Genomic DNA, 19864 nt, shown 5'->3' with positions numbered 1-19864 from the left:
TCCACTAGGTGCATGGTTCTCTCGGCTGGTGCACCGTTTCTCGCGAACATGTGTCGATTGCTGGCTCTTGTGTGCGAATGTCCACAAGACCTTTTCGTCTTCTCGAGAACGTCGTATCCTCCAGCTAGGATTTCGCGATCGTCTGTTTGCACGTGTGTACTCGTATTGAGATTTTGGTCTGTTTCGCCTGATACCTGCTCGAACAGCTGTACATGATACTACCATCGCAAACAATATATACGCCAAGTTCAATAAATCTTGGTATTTCCAGCAAGTGATTACCGATAGAACGACGCGTGACATCCAGAGAGCACGGTACAGTTTCAAAGTACGTGGACATTTTCCAATTTTTGGCAGCGCGTGTTTGTTCTTCGTTTTAATTGAGAATTTCAGTGATCGTCGTAATTAGGTTTCTATTTAATTGTATCGTTAGAAATCTGTAGCGGAACGAATTTGACACAAAGCTTCAAGGAGCGTGGTCGAATTTCGAATTTAAGTTGTAAAATCATTTACAGCGGCGGATATCGAAATGATCCTTCTTAACCTGAAATTTATTGCTCCGCTACTTTTGTGCCGCCTGTGGCGACACAATTTCTAAATATCGTGGCACAGTATCGTACATTGTAACAAAATACGAGGATAACCGAGGAACGTCGATAAGCATATTTATTCGTAGCGTACCTTAGCGGAAATTGAAAGTACTTAAACGTAGATACATATCGCTACAGCGGCCATACACGACGAAACGTGCCGGTCCGATGCCGGAGCTACTTACCAGAGTTCGAAACGCGAGATACGAGCTGGATTTTCGCTTACTAGTCAAATTATTTTCCTACGTTGCGAAATTCCTGAGACTGTCTGGCTATCGTCGTTACGTATGTCCTGCTACGATACTGGTACGATCGTGGCAAGACTATAAAGCGATTCAAGAAAGACACTACGATACTTATCGGTTGATGAATCTTTATCGCTAAGATATATACTCTTGCGACAGATTTGTTTAATTGATGAAAAATGCTAAGATCGTTAGGGCAAATGGTTTTTAATTGGATATTCTTTTATGTTGCAGAGTTCACCAGTTTGAGTGTAAAATGCGGTGATTTCAGGGAGGACGCGACATCTGGAGAAAACTAGAGTGCAGTGCTACAAGCGGTGAGTTAAATTTCCCTTAGATGAAATTCTCATTTCAGATATATTTCGCGACATTTTGTTAAATTGCGGCATAAAGTCAAGTTCAACATCTTGAAAATGATAATTTGAAAAGAGAGATATTCGCTGTAATGTGGATAATTTAAAAAGATTCTCCGTAATGTACATAATAATTTAAAGAGATTCTCTTTATTAAATGTCATATACAGAGCCTTTCGAAGCACTATTTTTATGCTTGAAATAAGTTTAGAACCTTTGTCGAAGAATTAGATAATTAAAATTTGAAAATTAATTTTTGCATCTACGCTAATGTTGCTTTTTTCTATTCTCATTTCTAAATGCGTGATTTTTCCAAACATATAAAAGCACATAAAAAATGTGCAGCAGAAAAATAGGTTGAAAAATCCATTTCGTATTTTCTATATTTTATTTGGAAAAACGTCTGCGACTGTTGTGATATTGCTACAATACGTCTCGTTAAGAGATATTTTTAACATAAACAGGAAAACCTGTTGCCAATACACGCAGAAACACCGTGTACACGTTATTTACTGAAATTCTAGTTCAATGAAAAACAACAAAACATCATCATCATCATCATCACGGTGAACACGCTATTTATTTGATAAAATTCCAACTCCATGAAAATACACGCGAAACCTGTACGTGGCAGTGTATGGAAAATACACTGATACAAAAACGCTATGCATTTAAGGTCTAATATTTCAGTTCATCAAACTCCACTTAAACGGTCCGTTATCTCGGCGCGATCCAATATAAGGCGACGAAGAAAGCGCAGATTAACCTGACGTAACCTCTATTCCCGGGCAACCGGAAGTACAGAAGAAGCCATATTGAACGAAGCGACGGATTAAAACTTTTTCTAGCCCCGAGGAAGATCCGTTCGCCTGGAGCAACACAGACAATGGTTGCGCCCGGTGAAATTATTTCGAAATTAGAGATAAAAGTGATTTAGAAAGGGAGGCTCGATCCCCCGTGAAATGGATAGCTCTCTTCTGAATCCATTGCCGGGTTTATTTATTTCTCTCAAAGAAACACTTTGACTCCTCCCCCATTAGAACCCTCTGGCTACCTTGCACATTTCCCATTTTGCATGGGTGGAGAGAAGAGAAAGAACATAATTTAATGGCAAAGACAAAGGGAGGGGGCGGCGAGGGTACGAACTGATTAAACGGCCGTTAAGGGGAAATGAATTTTAAATACGATTCTTCATACGCGCCCGAGTACCAGCCACCGAATAGACGCCGGAAATGATCGCGAACCTGGCTCCGTTTCGCTGAAACGTTTCCGCTATGCAAAGAGAAAGAGAGAGAGAGAGAGAGAGAGAGTCTGACTTTCAACGAATTCATTTTTACGTAGATTACTATTTCGATGGGATCTCGGCCGTGTTGGTCGAGTAATTTTCTCGATAGATTGGAAAATAGATTACCGAGGATTGTTAGGCGGTGCATGCTATGTTAGTCGTCATTTGAGCAATTTGGTGTTTAGGTAATGTCTTACCAAGTAGCGTAGTGCGCGGTTAGGCGGCTCATTTACAACACAAAATATTTCATTCCGCGGTTTTCGTAATTTAGTTTGTTTCTTAATGTCAAATCGATGCAGAGGTTAAGAATTAGTATGACGAATGAAAGGAGGAAAACCAAAATCTGTAGATTAAGATCTAGGAGAATGCCAAACGTAAGTGTCAAAATTAAACTTAAAATCTATGACTAGAAATTTATGAATTACACGTCAGGATTTGTACGTCGAAATCTTTAGAAATCCTCAAAACTTTACACTCTTCTATAGTAAGCGTTCAAATACTTTTTTTGAGCCAGTCACACAAGTTTAGATGAAAAAAAATCTACTCTTATCGACGTTGTAATCTTTCCGACATCATGGATTTTCGTTTGTACCACATTTATATCACGATATTATCATGTGATCCATTTACTGAAGCGCGAAACATATATCTTGATTTTACATCGAATTTACATTGGCTTATGACAAATTCGCTGTGGACATAGCGGTGCGGGGGCTTATGTGAAATAATTTAAGCCGGCTCTTAAAATCGCGCGGTCCGTATCGAATATGGAAATCGGTGCCATGACACACAGGCTATTGAGCTTTCTATTAAAGGGCTTTCTACTCGTTGCTGTGCGGGCTCATTTTTCATCGCGGAAATTTATATTGCTTGTCTTTATACCGAGCTTTTCGTAATTGTTTCACTCTGTCGAAATTCATGATTTACGGTAATAATGAAGCCTTTAATTTCGATACCGAGATGAGAATTAATCGACCGTGCATCGCATATTTTACGATGAAAATCCAAATTTAACAAGTATTTCATTCATCACATTTTTCGACTCAACGTTTAAAGAATCACAGTTTCATTTACCACATTGTACGAAATTCAAATTCGGAAGAACCAACTCGCTGAATTTTTTCTATAACTAAGGACATCTCTACTTACTTCGATTCGGGATATTTTAATTACGGATCGGCCTTTACGATACGGATCGTGTTTCGAGTGAATTTCGAAAGTAATATAAATCAGCATCCTAACACAATCGAACGATCCCAAGTCACCAGAAATTCTCGAGTTCTCTATCCATCCTAACCTCAAAGTGGAACCGCGTTCCCCTTCAGCCACTGGAACATTCGTCGTGTTTCCTCGCGGAACGATTCATTTCCTGGCCGGATGTTCCGTTGAACGACGAACTTGCTGAGGCTGTTATCCGCTCCGCGGCAAGATAAACGCGACCAGATCGAATCCTGCTGCCGATTCTGAATCCGAGAGCCGCGTCTATCTGGCCGATTAATCGATAAGTCTGGTTGTCTTGACTGAAAGCGAGAGTGCTCCTCCGAGACGAAGCGATCACCTAAATGTAGAAGGGAGACAGCAGTATCGACGTTTCTCCTTCCGGTTCTCATCGCGACGCTACTGAATTCCAGTATCGCGTTTTCCAAGTGCCTCCGTACGTCCGTGACACGGTGTTGTTCCGTTCGTCGGCTGCTTCCACTCGCTGATCGATAACTGGTGACCATGTTTCGTGACGAATAAAGAATCCGGCCAGACTTGGTATTTTTGCTGTGCTGGTAGCTTTAAATTTATAACTACTTGGAATGATTTCTTTATTAGGCAATTATCTCAGGCAACTACTTTCGGATTGTTTGATTATATTCGAATGACTTTTATCGGACAAATAATTTAGAATTGCTCGACTTTTATCGGGGAATGAATTCAGAATTGTTTGACTTTTATCGAGGAATTATTCGTAACTTTAAATTGTTCCACTATATCTGACGAATCGATACAATGATCTTTCGATTGTGCTCGAAATGAATTTTATCAACGAAAAATGTTTCTGTTTAGAACGGTATGATTCCTATTGGAATATTTGTTCGAAGTTACTTTCAACTGTATTAGGGGGGAGAAGGATTTTAATTTTATTTGTCTATTTTCGTAATATATTTGATACGATCCATATCACCATGTCCAAAATCCATGATCGTATTAGTCTAACGATAGATCCTATATCGCAGAAATTCCTAAAATCTGTCAAGTATCCAAACATTAAATCTATCGAACAGAGAAACGGAGATTCGCGTCTTCCAACAAACATCAAAATCAGAGCACTTGAGTGACAAAAGATAACACCGTTTTCTCCGCTCTTAGGGAGAAAACTTTCTCATTTCTCTTCTAAGCAGCTGTCCACGTAGCTCAGACCGAATGCTAGCAATCCTTCCTCCGTTTCTGCAGACCTTCTCCTCTCCTCGTTCCTCTCGCCACCCTCGTCGTGTTCTCGAGTTTTCCATATAAATATACATAGAACCAGGAGCTGCAGAGACACTTAGTTCTGAGAACCTCTGAGATCCTTCCCTTCTGGCTGCTCTATTCTCGCTTCGATGAGAAGAGGATGTCCGGGGGACCCGGGGACCATTGTCTTAATTGAGAGAGGTTAATTCGAGACGGACGAGTTCTGAGAGTTATAGACATTCTGCCGTGTTTAGCCGGGGCTTAGACGGGCTTTCTCTTCATTGCTCGATAGCGTAGACGCGAACACAGTCGTAATACTACGTACGTGTACCTACAGGGTGTTTCAAGAAGTTGAGATCAAATTTCAGTTGGCGGCCATTTAGCTAGGGACACGTACACGAGACCTTGCCACATTTCACTCGCGTCTCTTAATTTGATCGAATGCCCAAACGCTGCGTTAAAGTCGTTGTAGGATATCGCGATAACATGTGTATTTTTGAAAATCGACATGTTCTAAAAGAGTGATCACTATAAACTCTGCCATTGTTCTGCCATTGTTCAACTCTGAAAATATTGAAAGACTGAAAAATGTCGTCAGAAAGGATCTACGTTCTCAATAAATTCTTGTCTCTTCTGATAAGTTTGATTGTGAATTTTTTGACCGCCCTGTAGATACGTCTGCCTGGCAAGGTTTTTGTCCAAGGTAGATTTATACACATACGGCTAGGGATCGAGTAGTAGACAAGGACGTAGTACTACCACGTGGTGTCGTATCTGGCGTAGATTATGGTGCTGGCCGCTAGATTTCGTTGCGAGTTACGGCCACGTTTCGTTCTCTCGTGTCTTGTAATTTATCTCTTATCAGACTTGGCCGAGGGTCAGGACAGCTTTCTTTCGACTGCTCGCGTGTGCCTCGAGCTGACTAGGCAATTCCAACTGGAACGTTTCGGCTGATTAGGTTGTCTGGAATGATTTTTGCCATCTTCTGACGGATGGATGCATATTTGGCAAATATACGAGATTCAGAGTGTTTGTTAAAATTATTTAAAATAAAACGATACTGAAATGGACGCGTGCCATAAACACCGGTAACACGAAATCTATCAAATAATAATAATAATAAAACCACTCTCTCATGAACATCAAAATCCTCAAGTATCTGAAACTATCGTACCCTGTGAAAGCTGTCACAGCTCGGGAACACCTCGACTAAATTCACCTGCTCGAAAAACGTCGATCACAATGAAAACATGGTTGACAATGGCCCATCGGTTTCTCTTCTGTCTGAGCCCCATTCAACCAGCCTAATTTTCACGCTGGAAACGTTATTTCCTCGACCCCCTCGTACACCGACGGAACAAAACCTCGGCTAGGTCAGGGGTTGTGACCCAAATCATGGCAAAGAACTACTTAGCCTGGTTCCTAGTCCTCTTCTCACCCTCTCGAATCACCGTTTTTCTTTTTGTCGTTTAGTCATTAGGGCTTTCAAGCTACTTAGACTAATCTAACTTTTAACAGGCTCTAACGTTGCTCGACGGCCAAGAAATGTTTTCGAGTCGGCGATTGGCTCGACCTTAGACACCCCTGGTCGTGTTTTACCGGAAAGCACCCTTGCCTCGACAAGCACCCTCGTTGCATAATGTACTCGCTGAATGGTGGAGGGGATGAAACAGAGCTACGTGGCCGCTGAGGCGCATCTCTCGGTTCGAGGGCTCGCCGTTGATGAGAGTGACTCCTCTTAAAGCGAGGGGTGAGTGAAGTCGCGGCGCAGGGGAAAGGGGTGAGCCTGGAGACACGGGAATCATGGCAATGTGTCTCCGAAACGTGACCAGGCATAACGTAAATTTCGTTATAGAAGTAGTGGACGATGGAAGGAGATTGAAATTATGGGGACGAGGGTGGAAACTTTGGTTTTATTGGTTAACTTTAGCTTAACCGGCCACCTACATACCTATTTCCATATTTCTTTTAATGGTTTGTTTATTTCCTAGCGTAAATATAATAAAACTTTCTGAAATATTAATACGCTTCGTACTTAGTGTCTGACGTCGACTAAAGGGTTGTTGAATACAGGGTTGATCGCCGTATATTTTCGGTGCCGGTATAAAAATTGAGGTAAACACAGTGAGCTAATTTTATTTTACCGTATTAAAAATGAAATTGGATAAACACTTTTTGTTCAATTTCAACAACCTTTAAGCGATAGTTGAGCAGTGAAGGGGTGTAATTATGAGAATAAGGGTAGGTTTTACTCGCCAAGGTATACATATGAACGGAACATTGATTCGGATATGGGTCTTTGAGAACTTCAGAGATTCAATCTTGGTGAGTGGATCAGTAGCGGGATTAGATGGATTGACGTGTCTTTGACGTGGTTTGAAGCATTTTGGGCGTTGAAGTTTCTGCTCTTCAACACACTGCATTTGGATCTTGGATATAAACATGAGAACCGAATAAACAGACAATTTTCATGACACGTGAAACAACCTATTCAATTTTTTAATCCTTCTTCCGTAAAAAATTAAAAACGTAACTCGTTCTGATTTTCTTCCGCAGTCGTTAAATAACGTTCCCTAAATAATCACTGTCAACACATCGTCATTCTTCTGCAAGCCACACTTGTCTATTTCTCGTGTTGGTTTCGTAAACCGGATTCCAACAAGAACAAGAGAATCCTCCATATTTCTCTAGGCAAGTAGCAAATTTTTAAATAAAAGACGTCGCCAGGATATTTCACAGGGGCAGAAGAATTTCAATCAATTTATTCCTCGACACTGCAGCTCGTCGTGAAAAAGGTATCCTAGAAGGTATCCAATAACACACGCACCGAGCGTCCACTTTCGTCGAACATTGCTGACATTCTGAATCCTCCCCTATGGCAAAGGAGACGAGGGTAGAAAAAAAAAGAAAAGCCAGGGAACGGAGGACGGGAGAGAACAGAAAAAGATGAGAAAAAAATATCGAGAAAATGATAACGACGCAACGAAATCTGAGACGTGATCAAGCACGTGGGAAATTTCGCTGTGAAAGCAATAGAGGGGCCAAAGAACGACGTTCCGATGAGAAGAGGGACAAGGATGACACGAGTTTTCCTTCCGTCGAAGCCAACCTCCGCTTCCGGAATTCTGGATATCCCTGTTATCGAGTGCTTTTCACTCAGTTCGTTCGGTGCAACCGTTGTCCATCGCGAATTACATCCTTCCATTTTTCCTTCGAAAAAATATTTTCCGAGATACTTGGTATTTTTTCGATATTTCTTTATTAATATTCGTTCCTATTAATATAGATTAATATAGCTGCACTTTCCAACTTATTTACATTCTTCTGTTATTCATACTTTTATAGTCGTTCAATTTCTCTTGAAGAAAATATTGTTAAAAATGTTCACTACCTCTTTACGGTATTTCTCTATCGATACGTTCGTCGTTGATTTTTCTTTCGCAGTGCTAATGGAATTTCAAAACGTTTCGTAATATGTTCATCGATGATGTCTGTGAATTAACTTGGGTAGTTAATTTTAGATACAATACGTGTCATAGCGAAATTCTTTTCCCGTAGAAGCAAAATAAGAAATACCCTTGCGAGAGACGAAAAACTGAAAGTAGGAGGCATCAGATCGGAACAAAAGACGCTGCCGGAAGGAGTAAATTCGAACAAAGGCCAGGCGGCCAAATTTGTATTTCGTCCGCTCGACTCGACGCCAATTAAATTTTAATATCATCGGTATTCCTCCGCTTCCTTTAATCAAATACCATTCGTCCTGCGTCAAAGTAGTCTCGGAATCCCTTGGACCAAGGAAGCGGTGGAAGGACGGCCTTACAATTAAAACTTTGCTCCCGGCATCTTTCTCTTTCAGCTCTCGTTCTTCGCCTCTTAGAGGGTAAATAAGCTGCCTCCGTGTCCCCAGCCGTTCCTCTCCTCGCGAGATGTTTTGTCGCGTTGCATCGAACATAGCGAATCAGCTACGAGGCAGAGAGGTTAGAGTGAGGTTATGCGAACGTTGGAGACGCATAACCACGGAAAACATGACTTTTGGCTCGTGGTTCCTGTCGTGCTGACGAACGTTTGTTATTACTCAACGAAAATCCTAGATGCTATGCTTCTTGGATCGTTTGTCTTTGGATATGTACGTAGATCAATGGCTGTATAGGTTATGTTAGACATAGTGTCATTTGTTGAAGATTTAGAAAGAAAGTTTATGATTTGATACGGTTTAATTAGTAGACTGAAATAGAAAATTAATCGGATTTTAAGCAGGAGTTGTTGTTTTATCTTAATTCTTTTCCATTCTATACGTTTGGTATATATCGGAACTGTTTTTCGTTTCAAAAATAGTAGGAAGACTTTACGTTTAGGATATAGCTTTAAAAGAAAAGAAATGGAGGGTAACTTTGAAATAAAAGAAACAGAGTGTACCGGTGGGGCGTGGCACCGATTCGAGTAAATTCGATCGTAGTGAAACAGAAACGGTAGATTTTCAATTCCTGGGGAAAAGAAGTTTCGATTTGAAAGTATCGGACGAGAGTATTTCTTTCGACGGGCTTTCGAACGAGCGAGTAGTTAGAGTCCCGACGAAAAACTGAATGGCTGGTAAGTTGGAGAGCAGGTGCCGAAGAGAAATAAAACTACTTGGCTAGCGTGGCCACGATATTCGACAGCTGGCACGGCTTCAACTGTTCTTTAGATTTCGATCATCGGCTGAAAATTTCCTTCCACTGTTTGTTCGACACTGAATCAACATTACAATCGTTCTCTCAAAGTCTCGTTTGCATAATCGCTTCTTCCAAGCCCTACTTGTCTATCTGGTATCTACTATTTGAGGTTATGCGAGGATCAACTTTCGCTGTACTTTCAAATATTACATTCCGTATTTAAACTTTTCAGTTAAAACTATTTGCTTTCTTTTTAGACTAACTCCTTCTAAAAAAGAAAAGTTGGTATCTTTAGAAAATTATAACAGGATATCCTATCTACAAACTCAAATCTCATTTTCATAGAAATTATTGGATCTCCCTAGAGGCCGCTAGATGTTGACATAAAATGCTCTTCTAATTCTGTACTTACAGGTATGTACGATTGCTTAAAATTGACAAACTGAAAGTGGCGGTGTAATAAGTTAAAATGCTTTGCTAAAAATCATTCACAAACCGTCGTATGCGAAATACGAAGAAAGAGACAATCACTGTAGTGCCCAAACCCAGCGTCAGACGCTTGCCAGACAGGGTTGCACCTCAAACCCTAACTTCTTCGACTGAAACACCTAATTCTCCCTGGAGCTAGTCGTTCCCCTTCTTCGACCACTTTTTTCCAAGGCCAATTCAACGCGCTGTTCAGGCGCAATCCCTCTCGCAACAGGGATGCCCTCCTGCAGAGAAAGAGAGAGCACCCCTGGAAGATCGTCTCTAATTGCCCGGTGGCGGAATCGTCGGTTCCGCCATTACCACGGACAAAGAGTAGGTCCGTTATCCCTTGGTAGCCTGGCTGGATCGTTGAAATATTGCCAGGTGGCGGATATCAGCCACGGCCTACCGAAATGGCTTCCATTCCTTTCCGGCAGCTGACTCCGGATTAACCGGGCCGCGAGGGTTCCTCCCAGGATGGCTGACTGAGAGGTATTAAAGCCGGCCCCTGATATTGCTTTCTTCAATTTGCAACCGCTCCAAGCCACCGACACATCGCCCTGGTCTACCGTGTACCGATCCTCTGCCGAGCTCGTGAATCAGAAGCATTCGTGGTTCCAGACGTTTACGAGCTGGACGCTTGCAGCCCTGTAGGCCTTCGTTATCGATCCTTCTGATCGGTCCCCAGGTGCGCTGGACCAGTGGTTCGAGTTTCTGATGTGTACAGGTTGTCCCGGGTGGATTTTAGTGGGATTTCAGTGGATTTTTCTGAGACAAGTAAAGTGGTTGAGATTTGAATACCCTGGAGGTTTGGTTAAGATCGTGTGGGGATGTCGGAGACAATAGAATTTTAGTTATGCGTGGGAATGTGATAGAACAATGGTTTCTACGCTTCTTATCTTGCCACCCTTTCTGCTATAAGGTGATATATATTTTTATCATAAATATTGTACATTCGATGTACAGTTTCGTACGTAATTTCTTCTTTCCGTGTCTCTAATCGTCGTTTGACGTTCCTTGAAACTAACCCGAGAACAATGCCCAACTAGACTCTGAGCCAATTTCTCTTCAATATTAAATTTTGATTCTGCACATGGTCAAAGCGTGTAAAAATCTCTTTCGACCATCGCGAATAATTAAATGTCATCCTTCGAGTCCGTTATCAACGTCTTTAATCAGCCCGTAACGTTTTCCCAAATTAATGCCAGAAACGGCGACATCCCTTGAAGAGAGGCAAATACTCGCATCAGCCGGGACACGAGCTTGAAAGAAGCTGACCCGCGTTATTTTTACCTTCTCGTGGTAATAACAAGGAGAACGTCTGCTGGCTCGAGCAGACGGTCTCCACTTTAGTACAGGGGCGACATCGTAACGAGAGTTGTTGCGAAACTGCGGCCAGGATGATTCAAGAGGAAGTTTTTTACGAGCACTCGTGTAGCCGGGTTGCGTTTTCAAGGGGCCAGGCCATCCCGGCTGAACGCGTTACGTTTCTTCGGCTGCTAGTTCGCGTTTCTTCCACGTTTCTTTCTACGATTATGAATCAGCCACGCATCGTTACCGTTTCTCGCGACAGATCGTCACCCAGAGCCTTTAATGGCTCACCTTTTTCCGCCAAAAAAGAAAAGCGAAGAGCATGATGGATATCTGGAGTTTCCACGGATGTTTTGTGAGAAGAGACGAAGAAAGTGTCCCGGCGAGGTGGAAATAGGTTAAAAGGAGTTGATGATTGATGCAGTGAATTGTCACGGACAATGGATATCGTGATGGAAATTAATTATCGGATTGTTGAGGAAGTTCCCAATCATTTTATATGTTGATATATTTACTATGTAAAGTAGAGATGTTTTATTATGCGAAACTATTCATTTTATTACGCAAGAAGAACCATTTTGCGTATTGCTACCAACCTGACAATTTTGCCAAATTTGCTAATTCCAGTGCAGTTTCTCGTGTTTTCCGAAGAGTTCAAGTGGATCCAGATTTACCTAAATCTTGTAGATTCGAGTAGATCAGATCTACGTTGAACTTTTTGGACGAGTTTAAGTAGATCTCTAAACGAGATCCGGAGATTCCGACTGTTGGGAGTTATTTTTAATTGAATTTAAATTCGGAAAAGGTAGGTTAATGGATAATTAACTTCTTGTCTTGCAGTCTGTCCCGTAATTCAGTGTCGAGAGTTGGCGAACTTTATCTGTTCTTCAGAAGCAATTCTTTTTATTGTCTTTTACTGCTAGATTCGAAACTCGTTTTCACTTACGTTCTAAGCACATATTGAACGATACTCGGAATGCTCTTTGCCTATTATTCGCACAATTCCGATATTCAATTCTTCGAAAGACCATAGCGTCTTTAAGAACCGATTGTACGCAACAGCTTCCAACGAAGAGCGCTTCTTCGACGTATCGTTGCTCCAGATCTCGTCAGGTCATTTGTCGTGCAGTGACTGACAGGTACCGTACAGAGAGAGGTCCATTGTCCCTATGAAATCTAATTTTAGGCCACGTCGGCGTACCACTGCTGCAACAGCGCGAACAAGTTCTAGAGGCAGAATAAACACGGCTGACTAATGCCTAATGCGACGAGCCACGCGTTCCATGCGCGTCAGGCTTAAAAGCAAATCTTCGTTCCGCGCGTTTGTTCCTTGTCCACGTTTTTGACACGTCCGCGCGTCGTCCTGACGTGTAACCAGTGCCGAAATTCCATTCCGACCGGTCTACTGTTTTATGTCACACCCTCTGAAATCGATATCCTAATAGCGAGTCTGCGTTCTGCACTCTGTTCTTCTTTTTCTAATATCAGCGACCAATAAACTTCCAATAGAAACAATGATAAAATTAACGAAATCGAACGATACGATTATATTTTCCTACCTCACATTTTTCTCCTATTTGTTCGGAAAATTCGTCGTGCGAAGACATTAGCCTACCTCTCGGAGCTTTCGAGGCTCTTTTCTCCACCAGCTTACAGAAATGCTCTTCGTTTCGCGCAGCTAACGAATAGAGAACTTTCGAGATCGATTGTCTCGAAATTCGAGGCTGGAGGTGGTCGGAGTCGCGGTGATTGTGCGCCTTTAATATCCAGTTTAAATATTCATGAGGAAGGGCGCGAGAGTAAGAGAGCGAGAGGGAAGGAGAGAGAGAGAGAGAGAGAGTGAGAGAGGTCATCGCATATTTTTGAGAGTGCCGACTGTGTCGGGCTTGTTCAGTGCATAACGAACGAAAGGTGTTTTTTAAATTTCATAAGGGCTCCGCTGAAAAACGGCACGCAATTTCCTCTGAAAAGCGATCCGCCGTTCTCTCTCTCTCTCTCTCTCTCTCTCTCTGTTATTCGCTGTTAACTTTGAGAGGATGACAATGATCCCCCTTCAGTGATGAGAAAGCGACCCTATATTTCCGCTATCGCCGAGATAAATATTCATAATGAGCAGAATGTTTCTGCAGACTCTGGGAAATTTAAATATCCACGGGAAATATAAAGGTTTCTCTCGTTTTTCGGCGTTGGTTGATCAATGGCGTGTCTATACTACTTGGAATTTTAGTTCACGAGATAAATTTGCTGGAACTCGATATCCTCTCCACTTATCCTTGAAGTAATTTATATCTCTTTTCCACGAATTATCGTCAACAGTTGAAGCTTTCAACGTTCAAACTGCAAATGTTTATTCCCTGAGCTTTTATTGCGGTGGATTTATCAAGGGCCTGTACTACTTGGAATTTTAGTTCGCGAATAGTCTGATAGAAAGAAGGTTAGTTTAGTTTGTACATTTGGTTAAAGTTGATACTTTCTCAGATCTTTTGGAATAGTTTATATTCCTTTTCGATCATCGTCGAAATTTCAAGCTTTTGATATTCAAACACGTAATCTTAAATCTTCCAACTTTTACTCTGTAAGAGTCTACGCTACTTAAAACTCTATTTTGCGAGAAGAATTTCTTTTAAAATTATGAATAACATAATATCGATAATTCCTCGCCGTAAGGATACAGGGAGGCAAGTTCTGAAATATAATTTGGCAAGGAGACGGGCAGAAATCTTAATTTCTGTCCTCGGTCTGGCGATTTCTCCTCGAAAAAAGCCCTACCTTCGTCAGCTGAAACACGTTTTGACATTAGTCCCTTCGCAGATGAGAAATTTAAACGTGGTCCATGGAAATATCCCCTGAAACATCCATCAAGGGTCGCAGCGGAATTTCTCGCCTCAGAGGAAGAGGCAGAAAGAGCCAGCCTTTTTTCATAGCGATGGGATCATGTGCATTATCCGCTTATAAATCCGAATCAAATCCAGTATCTAAGATTTACTTGATGGAGTTCAGATATTAGTCGGTAGATCGCGGATATTTATGCATTTTGACGAATATAATTAAAAGAATCGGTTATAATTAATCAACAATACCTTGGCAGACAATTGTGATATCTATTGCATGTTAATAATAAAATACCAACATAATACATATCACGAATAAAAAGTATTGTACTTTGGTCATTTTATATACATATTGTTTATGTGTTATGATCATTCTGTGTATTTAAAATTTTTCTTAGACGCGTAAGAATGCTCAGCTGCTCATAAGGTATAATGAAGTTTTGCTGTAGTTTGAAAATTATAGCTCGACTGTTATATTCTGTTCTTGCATTTGCGACGTGCTTCAGCTCGTCGCTGTTTTTCAGTCTCACCGTCTGAAAACACGGGAAGAGGACAAGCAAGATTGTACGTACAGGCAGAAAATACGGGTTACGATATTTTGTTATCAAGATTTTTATGCAAACGAAGAAGAAATCCGCGAGAACGAGAGACGAGAATGTAATTTCTTCGCGGTGGAGAGTGCTTTTTTTCTGGATGCCAGTTTTCTCCTATCCTTTACATTAAAAAAAAAATAAAGGGGTTAGGAGAGAGAAGAGGGCGGAAAAGGAAGAAAAAAGAAAAACGGCGCTATCCTCACCGCGAGCGGGGCATTAATCTTTTTGACGTCGCTGATGCAAGTATGAATACCAGGGCATCCATCCTTTGTGCCGAGAGAAATGCATTTTTATGGATTAGTCACTTTCGAAAATGGGTTCCTTGCACGTGAAGTGGGCCACCAGGAAATAGACCGGTTTCTTACGCTGTTCTCCCGCGTTTCGTGTACGGCCAGGTTCGATTTTTCATGAAACTAGTTCAGTATCCGTAAACACCTGACCAGTAACCATTTTGCAGTATAACTAGTTTGGATGGATCGCGCAGCTTTATCTTTCGCCGGACTACTTTGGCAGTTGGTGGAATTTGCAAACGACCAACTTTTTCCAGTAGAATTTATTTCACTTAGTTGGATTTTAGAACACCGCGCCACATTTTATCGAAATTGAAACCATTCGCGATCTCGTGCATCATTTGAAGCAGCCCTGACAAATACCTAATGCTCGTTAAACAGAATTCTGCAAAACTATCGCAAACTACATCTGTTGCTTCCCACATCGATCACGGTACAAAGATTCGCACAGAAAGCAACCCCAAAAAGCATCGCAGTGAAACTTCTAGCCCCTGAGACATCACGCACTTTATCCCGATTGCCAACAGTTATCGTGAAGCATCGAAAATGACACGGACATATATCGCGTCCATGACAGCCAACAAAGTCACGCCTCAGAGGAGACCGAAGAACGAGCCCAAGGAAGGGAAAGAGAGGAAGAAGATTGAATGGCCATAAATCATTATCGAATCTTGAAGGGATCGACTTGCTGGTTTGTCCAGTAATCTATCAGGACAGGGTAGCTAATATAACGGTGAAGTAATTGCGGCTAGCATACACGTAGAGTGGCTCGATCGATCCGCACTCGTTGTGTGCCTAATGACCACGCAAACGACGCGTAACGTGTGCTCCAGTCCGCTGCTGAATTAATAATCGTGTTATTTGTGTTTACGCTGCAACGGGAGTACCCCATCCGTGTCATTGACCAGCTGCCTGCCTGGTCTGCCACTTTATTTCTAACCGTGGTATCTGAAACATTCATTACGAAGATCCGGCTAGACTTTAGAGCGTCGCTCCTTGGTCATTTAGTTTTAGATTTCTGACTGGCGTACACTTTTTAAAGGTATAGGAAGCGCGATTGGTAGGCTTTGGATTTCTAGAATGGATGAAAGCTAGTCAGACTATAGACTGTCGCTTTTACGACCACACTTTTACGAAAACGATTAAAATCCATCTGGTTGAATGAAAGAAAAAAGAAAAATATTAGAATCAAATGGACGGTGTTGATTGTAAGCTCTGCATCCGTCGTTACAACGTGTCCGACAGTAACTGTGACGAGATGGATCTGATTGGACCGTTTTGAGACAATATTCCACGGTTATTTGTAAGCTTAGTTCTCTATAAAGTTCGTAGGAGGTAAGATCAGGGTAGTTTAAGATTCACGGCTACGGTAAAACCTTCGGAATTTCTTGAGCTTCTGAATGAAGTACTCGAACTCGCGGAACTTCTGTAATTTTCGAACTTGCGCGATATTAGAGTTACTCGGACCCGAGAATGGCGGCAACCTTTGGATTGTTCCCTGTTGGACTTTGAACTTGTTGACTCTGAAACTCACGGATGACGCGAATTCTCGCCGTCGTTATCTATAAGGATTGTTGCGTCTGGTAAAGTTTACGTATACCATGTGTACTAACTGGCCATAAGCAGAAGTATTATGTTATTGTCTCTAAAACTGGCTATCGATCACCTGATACCCTTCTTAAACTCGTCACTAATTGCAAGTTTTCAACGAATAATTTACATTCGCAGTCTACCAACTCTCTAGGAAAGTAACGTGTTGCTACTAATTCGTAAAGTTTGACAAAATGTACACACTGTTACTGCAAATCCATCAAACCATCCAGATTCCTAGAAACTGTATGGCGTTTTCTTCTTGGAGAAAAATATACTGACAGGCATTTTTGAATTTACATGGGAATATACATTCCTGTTAGAGGCGCAATTGGTTCATCAGATACCAACAGAAACGGACCAAATAGGAAATCTGAATTTTAGACCAAAGTTCAAAGGTTATTGCAAAACAAAGATACCTTCATTCTACCACTTAACTCGCAGTGCCAGTCGCTTTCAAAAAGTTTAGAGTCCAGAGCCGAGTATCGTTTAGAGAGGATCCATCAGCTTCACTCGTAACAGATCCACTCGCCACTCTGGCTGGGGGCTAACAAACGACCCAGTCACCGATGAGAAACGGGCACCAGTTAATCTCCGACTGTGAAACAATTGCAAAAGCGTGTTGAACGCGTGAATAGTTCCAAAGACCTGTCTTTCCCGTTTTGTAACCCAACCTATCTTAACCGCTGTCCCCCTACCTTACGACGCTAGTTTTCAGCGTCGTCCGGAGAGTTAATTAAGTTAATACGAAACGTGTCCATGGGGCAAAAAGGTGGGTACGTCGGGTGCCTTGTAAACTTTCAATTTGAAATCTGCAGCCAAGACTGGCGTCGTAAGATTAAGAAGTTCCTTTTGGCCGCTGTCGTAACGCTTATTATCTTGAGCGTAAGACTCGAAAAACAGAGAGACAGTAATTGCTGCTAAACCAAAGGAAGGGAATGGAGAAGGAGAATGATGAAGGGAGGGGACGTCGAGCTGTGTCGTGGTTATGCAAAAGCAGACGACGGAGGCTACCCCAGGCTTTTAGCGGAATTGCTTTTACTAAATGATTACATAACGTAATAAAGGTTATTTTTACGCGGCCAACTCCGAAAACGTTCGCACGACGATACGTCATTGAATCAGTTAAGCTATGGTTAGCGATGAATGCAAATTTGCTATACGTATTCTCGCTCGTAAATAAATATCACGATTAGTACTCTTTTCTCAATTATCAAAACCTTTAAACGTCTAAGAAGGACCTATATAATCCACCAGAGAACACGGATTACTAGATCAATTTCCAATTAAACCGATATCATCGTTTTGGGGTGGCCGTGTATTTGAATCGTTCTTACTCAAAACAATCGTTCTATCCCACTGAAGAAGACCTGATAGAGCTGTAGCGAAGCTTGGAAGGCCCATAAATGTTATCAATATGTATCCATTAAGCTGGCTGCTGTCTCGGTGTGAAAGTAACGTTAGGGTGACCGGTGGTTGCCAAGCAACTGGTCACGCTTCGTCGAAAGGACGGAAGTGATCGACCAGACAACACTTACCGGGTCCTTGTATCCATTGCCCTCGTTCCAGCCCTCCCGACCACCCTAACCCCTTGGGAATGATCCCTGGTGAGGGATTCTTGCTGCCTGACCTTGGACGTAATCCTAATTTTTCTAGCAGAGCCCCCATATCGATCTTGATGCAGGCGAGAGAGAAAGGGAACCACGTTGTCAAGAATTTGGTCCGAGTTTATTTCTTCGTTGATGAGAGTTTATTGTGTGGAACGAGAGCTGGGAATTTTGTGTATTTTAGAATATTTCAAGTGAACGCTTTTATACATCTTATAGATTATAATAGCTTCAACCCCCGGCACTCTATAAACCAACAAGATCGTAAGAAGGAAGAAGGAAATCAAGTATCTCGCAATTCTCTTTTCATTGTCGCCTCCGTTATATTTTTCATTAAAAGATAATCCGTAGCTCCTTTCACAATTGCTTTTATAACTTCGTCCAATTCAACTGCACAATAATAACTTAGTCCCCTAATTCCCAAAACAGTCCATAAAACGAATGAAAGAAACATATCTTGTAATAATTATTCAACCCCCTAATTGCCAGTATGCCATAAAACAACAAAATCAAAAAAAGAAGGAACTAAATCACGTATTCATCCGATCGAACCCGTCCATCAAACCCTCCCGTTCAAGAGGCAGCACCATAGACAACAGGGTTAGGTGTCATCGCTTGCGTACGTAGACACACACCATGGAATTGACACTGGCTGAAGCGACACGGGGTCGCGTTACAAGCCTCGCCCCTCAGACATTTTCGTCTCACCCCCTTGGTCTGCTCGCTCAGAAGCGAATTCCTCCGCGTGACGGACGCGTATCGGCGCGGATTCGAACGTGGAACCGCGCGCGAAACTCTCTCTCTCCCTCTCTTTCTCTCTCTCTCTCTATCTGTCAGTTGCGGACGCTTCAGAGCTGCAACCACTCGTGAGGCGCTGGCTGGCGGGTTGCCGTGTGAATAGGATCCGCAACGATGGCGGCTCTCGAATTACCCGACGTGTCTCATCCCGCGGCAATAAATACCTCGAACAATTATTCTCGCGCCAAACCGTCGGAAAAATATGTGTTTTGCGTTGTGAAGCCTTGACACATTGGTAGCCCCAGTCGTCAATGCGTCTTATATTACTCGAATGTTGCTCACCATATTCAGGCGTGTTTAGGGACAGATGCCAGGGATAAGAACTTTTGCAGGATATGTTAATAATAATACAGAACATTATTCGTTAACGAACAATTTTATTGGTGTATTATTAAGAGAATACGAGAAAAGAGAATGTTACGTTATCTTGTTCATGGTCAGAAAATAATTCGTCTCGAAAGGTTAATATATCGTCGTTAATAGTAATCGTATGCAATCACGAGAAGTTAAAAGGAAATGGAAAATATTATTAGGAATATTATTAATCGCGTGGTGGCAGCTTAGCAGTATGCAAGGCGTTTATTTGAGTCGAAAGATATGTATACGATGATGTATCATTACATGGCCTTTTTTCTGGCAGGAGTGGAAGGTCTTGTGAGTTAGATCGTTCGGATTAATGCTACCACCCCTGTCCTCTGTTCAGGGGTTTCAGGGAGCTGAAGATGATGGAAAAATGCTGGCGATGTCGAAAGGGATGCTTTTCGCGGGTAAGAAGGGTTAAAGAGGAAATAGTCGAGGAGTTTCGGCCTGTCTGA

General features: G+C 42.0%; 1 protein-coding gene across 5 annotated transcripts in view; it reads left to right on the top strand.

Moving 5' to 3' along the window:
* The window catches only part of LOC122576788, a 314658-nt gene that overhangs the window by 122929 nt on the left and 171865 nt on the right, over positions 1-19864 (top strand). For all 5 annotated transcript variants that reach the window (XM_043747566.1, XM_043747562.1, XM_043747563.1 and 2 more), the window contains one exon: positions 1070-1152. The gene's annotated coding sequence lies outside the window, so the exon portion shown is untranslated. The remainder of the gene's footprint in view (positions 1-1069; positions 1153-19864) is intronic.

Source organism: Bombus pyrosoma, linkage group LG16 (genome assembly GCF_014825855.1).
Source record: "Bombus pyrosoma isolate SC7728 linkage group LG16, ASM1482585v1, whole genome shotgun sequence".
NCBI classification, from domain to species: Eukaryota; Metazoa; Arthropoda; class Insecta; order Hymenoptera; family Apidae; genus Bombus; species Bombus pyrosoma.
The sequence above is the reverse complement of the archived record's forward strand: the minus strand, read 5'-3'. Positions and strand labels throughout refer to the sequence as shown.